The 6030-nt window shown below is 41.8% G+C and overlaps 1 long non-coding RNA gene across 1 annotated transcript; it reads right to left on the bottom strand.

The window, feature by feature from the left end:
* Nucleotides 1-3224: 3224 nt before the first annotated feature.
* LOC144119193 (uncharacterized) lies at nt 3225-4081 on the bottom strand. The gene is made up of 3 exons (XR_013312289.1): nt 3882-4081; nt 3521-3585; nt 3225-3418 (listed from the first exon to the last, which is right to left on the bottom strand). It is a non-coding gene; the product is annotated as an uncharacterized LOC144119193 (long non-coding RNA).
* Nucleotides 4082-6030: the final 1949 nt, after the last annotated feature.

Genomic DNA, 6030 nt, shown 5'->3' with positions numbered 1-6030 from the left:
CCTTTCTAATTGGTTGTTCCTGCATGACATTCCTGTTTATCATTTTTAATGCCTGTGTTAATTTGTTTTTTAGAACGAATTTGTTTAGACACCGTAGAGTACAAATGTCACTTTAATGTATTATTCCTTTTACCTAAGTGTATCTCCTTTTCATTTCATCATCCTGTATGTTTATTCTCTCCTGTAGGTTGCAAGTACAGATGGAAATTGGAAGCGAAACTGTGGATTTTTTGGCATTGAATCCCTAAAGGAAAAGGAAGAGGCACTGCAGGATTTGTGCGGTGTGACACTGCAAGTTTTTTGCCTCCTTCTGAACTTGCTGCCAGCACCACAGTACAGGCGCAATGCCATGTCAAGGGAAGACAAGTTATGCTTATTCCTTGCCAAGCTACGGCTTGGGATCACATACAGTGCCTTAGGAGCTATGTTTGGTGTCACAGCCACAACAGCGTCAACTGTGTTTAGAAAGACACTTGACATTCTAAGCATTGCCCTGAAAAATTGGGTCTTCATGCCTTCCCGAGAAATAATTAAGCTTTCTTTGCCTGCCCCGATCAAAGACAACTATCCGAATTGCACCCTAATAATAGATTGCACCGAGGTCCGCACAGAAACACCATCAAATCCAGATTGTCAACACATGTTGTATTCTCATTACAAAAGAGGATACACGTTGAAATTTTTGATAGGCATAATTCCTAATGGAATGATAAGTTTTATTTCTAGGGTTTATGGAGGAAGGCACACCGACTCTTTCATAACCCAGGACTCTGGCTTCCTGCAGCTTCTCAAACCGGGGGACTTAGTTTTAAGTGACAAAGGATTCCCAAGCATACGGACAACTGTAGAAGGGAAAGGCGCAGTGCTACTTATGCCTCCTTTTAATTCAGGGGTTGGACATCTGTCTGAACAAGCCATGGAGCAGACATACAGGATTGTGTCTGTACGCATCCATGTAGAACGAGTAATCCAAAGGTTGAAGATATATCACGTTCTAAGCAACAGAATACCGCTAAGCCTGGTCCCACACATGAACAAAGTAGTGTCTGTGTGCGCTGCCCTTGTGAACATGCAAGCACCGATAATTAAGAAGTAGGCCTGCTTGGTTTGCTGTGGCATACATAAATTTTTTTCCGTGCATGGATTACATTTGTAAAAGAGATGACATTTCAAAAAAAACAAAATAGCTCTGCAATTTCATTTGACAACCTGTGACTAGACAACCGCAATTATGTGCACTTTAACCAATAAATTTGTTCCGCAATCACAACAATGTTTTCCGTCTGGCTTTTATTTTGAAGTGATAAGTCCTGTGATGGTTCTGTAATGTGTCATTGTACTGCATGTGAATGTTTTTTTAATCAGTCGTAAAAAGCTAAAGAATGCAAAATTGATAGTAATGGACACAAGCCAATGCATTGACCTCATTTGAGAACACAGCATTTATTCTTGGTTTATTGAGTGTGAACTGTAACTTACTACAGCAATGGAGATCACTCAGACAACACAGACCAGTATCAAATAGACCAAAGTGCAATGTAAAAGTATATGCTGCTCAATTATAATAATGAAACGTAATGAAGGATTCTGATTGTTGCCCTTATTTGTAACAATGCTGTCTGTAAAAAGCAAGCAAAGGCTTGATGATATATTTTATTGCTATAATAGACAAGCAGTTTGCAAAAAAAAACTTACAGGATAGCATTTAAGTCTGCTTAAGAGCTGAAATGCGAAAGCCTTTCCTCTTTATCTGTCCACTGTTCTTTTTTACTTTTTATTTAAAATTTTATCTTGTAGTTTTATTTGTTTTTGTTATTTTAAAATTTTTGTTTCTTTATATTTTATTCTTTGATTTTTATTTTTATACTAAGTAAGCCTTCTCACGCATTTACATAATTTTTCACCGAATTCGTCACACAAAACCTGCTTCAAGCACAGCATTTATTTTCATTACTTCAATTAAATTAATAACCTAATTTAAATTCAAGAACCAAACTTTTCCCATTTTAAAATCTACTCACGCATTACCTAACACAATCAAACTTGTGCACATTGATCTCAACAGAACTACATAATTGTGTGGACAAAATTTGCGGGCACTTGTTACTGACGCGACATAGCCATGTAATGCTCTCGCATTATTAACCCTACCACACCAAATTAAAGCAGTATGACTACTGTTACGACCGGATAAGATATCATGAAGAATAGAAGCTGACATTTGGAACAACGAAAACACAAACAAGTTTACTGGCACTTTGAAGAAATTTATTTACCTATTTTACGAAAGAAAGAACAAACAGTCAAGAATTAAGAGTTCGTAGCATCGAACGACTGGATGAGCCTTATCGCCAAGGCCCAGAGCGTTCGTTCTGGCTCAGGATGCATGTTAAATAGGCTCCGCCCCTTTCAACACACGAGGCACAGATCGAAACAGTCCCCACACATGGCACACGGAGCCCCGTGAAAATGGGCGAGGAGGATTCGGAGGTCGGCTGCTACTTCGCTGGAAATCAAACACAGGCACTTGTCAGTCACGGTTAATTTCGGGGATGCTGCAGTTTCCTTCTTCCCTTGTTGTCTGACCACTGTCGCTTCTTGGAAGAAACAGACAAAGGGAAGGCCATTTCCCCCCTTCCTGAAGAGCATGGAAAGATTCCGCAGGCAGATTCGCAGCACATTTTTTTTTTCGTGGGGGCCTCGTGGGTCAACGACCTGTCGAAATTGCCGCTACCACGTGGTCATCCTGGTCGATTGAATCTTCGCATTATTCTTTGGCGGGTGTGCATCCCGTTCATAACACTACACAGACGAACAACAACTATGCAATGCAATAAGCCCGACTAGATAAAACTACAATTACAACAAAAATTACTGCTTAAATAGGCTCGTCTACAGGGAAATTATAAAAGCAAAATATACAAAAGAGTTTAACTTGAACAAGGCCAAAATACAATGGCAGATATGCCAGCGAAAAGTTTGATTTCAGGAAATCATCGAAAATCAATGCAGAAAAATAGAGCATACAAGCCTAGAACAAACGCGGTTTTAAAAATTTGAAATAAAAATGCTCCATCTTGGGGATAAGCTCCCACAGAAAAGCCTCGTCCCGAATTACTTTCACTATTACAGAATGTTTGGGGCTGTACACATAAAAAATGGCCCATTGCAGGTTGAGGATATACAGCTGGACTTGCATTTGTGTGTAATGACAATGTGTGGGTCTCAGCACAATCACATCCCCATCAAACATTAAGTAGGGGAGCAAGCTCCTCCTTTCTTCATAGTCTATAAAAGGTTCTTCCTTGTACTTGAATGTACACTTGATTTCAATTAGCACAGTTTCACTGCCAATTGTTGCCAGTCCATCTGGGCTACAGCACAGCCATGGCTGCTGCGGAAGCACAACGAGTCCTGCCTAGAACATGAATAATTGAGATTAGTGCTTAAGCTGAAACATACAACAGGAAAGAGAGCATGCCTGGAGTAACTTGTAACGTAAACTCGTGAGTAACCTCACCTGCACAATACGGATGCCGAGCTTTCTTTGCAGATCTTCTCGTGCTGTGGCTTCAGTTTTGATGCCTAGTGAAACATATTTACACGTTATACTTCAGAGCAAAGAAACCATGAACATCACACTTTGAAATCAGGCTTGCTGTAGCAGAAGTGAAAGCAGAGATGTGACACCATAACTAAACATCTCAAATGTTTGTTTAAAAAACATAAAAGAAAAATAGAACACTGACGCCATTGAAGTTATCGACTTTGTGTTTAAAATTTCTTGCAGTGTTTTCTGTATTTCTGTTGCATAGTATTGCCCCTCCTGTAACGGCCCAGAGTGGCCTGCAGTACTCTGTAAATAAAAAATAAATAAATACCATAATGCATTGCAGCACTCGTGTACGATGACGTCTTGCAGAGGCTATCAGCAGCTTTCTGGAATCCTTCGTCACTTCGTTTTGTGCGTATGGCATGTGCTTTCGTGCTAGTGATTCGAAGGTGACGTTCTTCATGCCATCTGCAAATTGGAAAAATTGCAAAAATGAATCAACACAGTGTATATGAGATGTGTTGGCTATCCTTTACTAAAGTTTAGTTCCATACCGTGAGCAATTTGCTTGGCCTACGGTGTAGAAGCACATGTCGCATGGTGCTTCTTTCAGCACTACTTTTGTTTTGTAGATATTCGCCATTTCCTCATCCATTTCAACAAGAAAGTCTTTTGCCTGTGTTGTTTTGTCATCAAGGACATTAAGATACCGGTAAATAGGCGGGTGTGACATTGGTTGCAGTAAATCGTGAAATATTTCTTTTTCCACAGTTTCTGTGACTTTTTCAACAATGTCATTTAGGACGTTTGCACAAATAACATCATCAGCGCTTCGATCCTGCAGCTCCAATATTTCTTTCAGTGGACACATTATGTCCGGATAGCCAAAAACAATATTAGGGTCAACAGGTTTGATGTCAGGAATGCTGCTGCCCTCTCCTGTTATGGAGAATAAGACAAGGGGTAAGGAGAGTAATTATTCACTCAAACTGAAAACTGCCAGTTAGAATTGTGTGACACGTCGGATGTCCAAAAATACTTACGAGGGAAGAGGAAGAGCTCTAAGCTCCTCTTGGGATTTCCTTTCGGTTTGCCCCATTTCTGGGGCTCGCTGGTGCACGACTTCACTTCGTGTTGATCCACGTACAGGCACACCGCTGCTGCGTGCTTGCACTTAGCTGCAATTCCAGCCTTGCAGGTGCAGCGCCCCTCTCGAACAAGCAGCTCCTGCTTTTCGTGCACGACCATGCCAGCTATGAAATGTGGAAATAAAATTGAGACAGCGTGGACGCCTACTGACTTTTTAAGCGTGATTTCCTTCCCAAATTTCCCTGCTACAAATTTTCAGCAGCATGTCATTTGGCACAGTGTACATTATTGCAGCTTCGTTTGCCTCTCTGTCACACTATTCCGGGCGCGCGTACAAAACTGAAAATAAGGCAAAACATTTGGTTAAAGCTTTGACTATTTCAAAAACCCAGCACAATGTTATGCGAGCGCGTCGCGCGAGCGATACCATAGCTACGACAGCGCGCCTCTAGCTCGGCACCCCTCACGCTGAACATCGCGTTCGTGAAGCATATTTTACATATTTACGTCTTTAAATCCGACAGTCGCAAAAAATAAAGTGCGTGCATGCCATCAGAATCGGAATAAAAAACGTGAAACTAAAAAAAAAGGCGAACAGTACGTGTAGCTTTTCTGCTCTTAAGTTCGGCTGCCTCCCGGCCAAGCCAGCGGGTGATGTTCTAACGGATGGTGCAGAAGTGTCTCGTACCTTTCCAAGCTTTACAGTGTATAGTATGATATGGTCGTAAAAATTTTTTCCCCACGCCGGAAACGTCGTTCACGAAAGCACACGATTAATTCTGTTAATTCTGCAAAAATGTCATATCGAAACCCATGCATTACAACAACGGAGAACTTCAATCGAATGCACCGCTTCGTTTCGTACCTAGTGCTTATAAAACGTTCGATGATTTGAGCATATAACAAATGAACAGGCTTACCTCAAGGCACACGTCGTAGACGACACTGTCGCTGACTTGTGACACGCACTTGCCTTTCAATCTGGCTTCGTTGTTTTCAATTATTTGCTCCACGGAGTAAACATGATTGAGGAGCTTTTCACCTTTGATTAGGTTCGCCTTTCTGAAAAAGCTGTCGAGTTGGCATATCTTTTTGAACCCGCACTGCAGCCGGATCATTGTGACACGCGACAGAAGCAGTGCGAAACGTCTGCACGTGCGAGGAAGCGTGAGCGAAAGAAGGAAGCTTGCACGAGAGCCCCCCCCCCCCCCCCCCCCGTCAATCCCCACTGTTTATTTTCCTGCCAGAGGTGGCGCTCCCTGTCCGGAGCAGCAGCGCCGCTATGCGGTGCTTTGGTTTCCTATAGGTTGTACATATTACTTATCCCCCTATCCTCTCTTCCTGTCCCCTCACCTCTTTCATTTCATTTCTCCATTCTGCCTGCTATC

The sequence above is a fragment of the Amblyomma americanum genome, chromosome 2 (assembly GCF_052857255.1).
Source record: "Amblyomma americanum isolate KBUSLIRL-KWMA chromosome 2, ASM5285725v1, whole genome shotgun sequence".
Classification (NCBI taxonomy): Eukaryota; Metazoa; Arthropoda; class Arachnida; order Ixodida; family Ixodidae; genus Amblyomma; species Amblyomma americanum.
The sequence above is the reverse complement of the archived record's forward strand: the minus strand, read 5'-3'. Positions and strand labels throughout refer to the sequence as shown.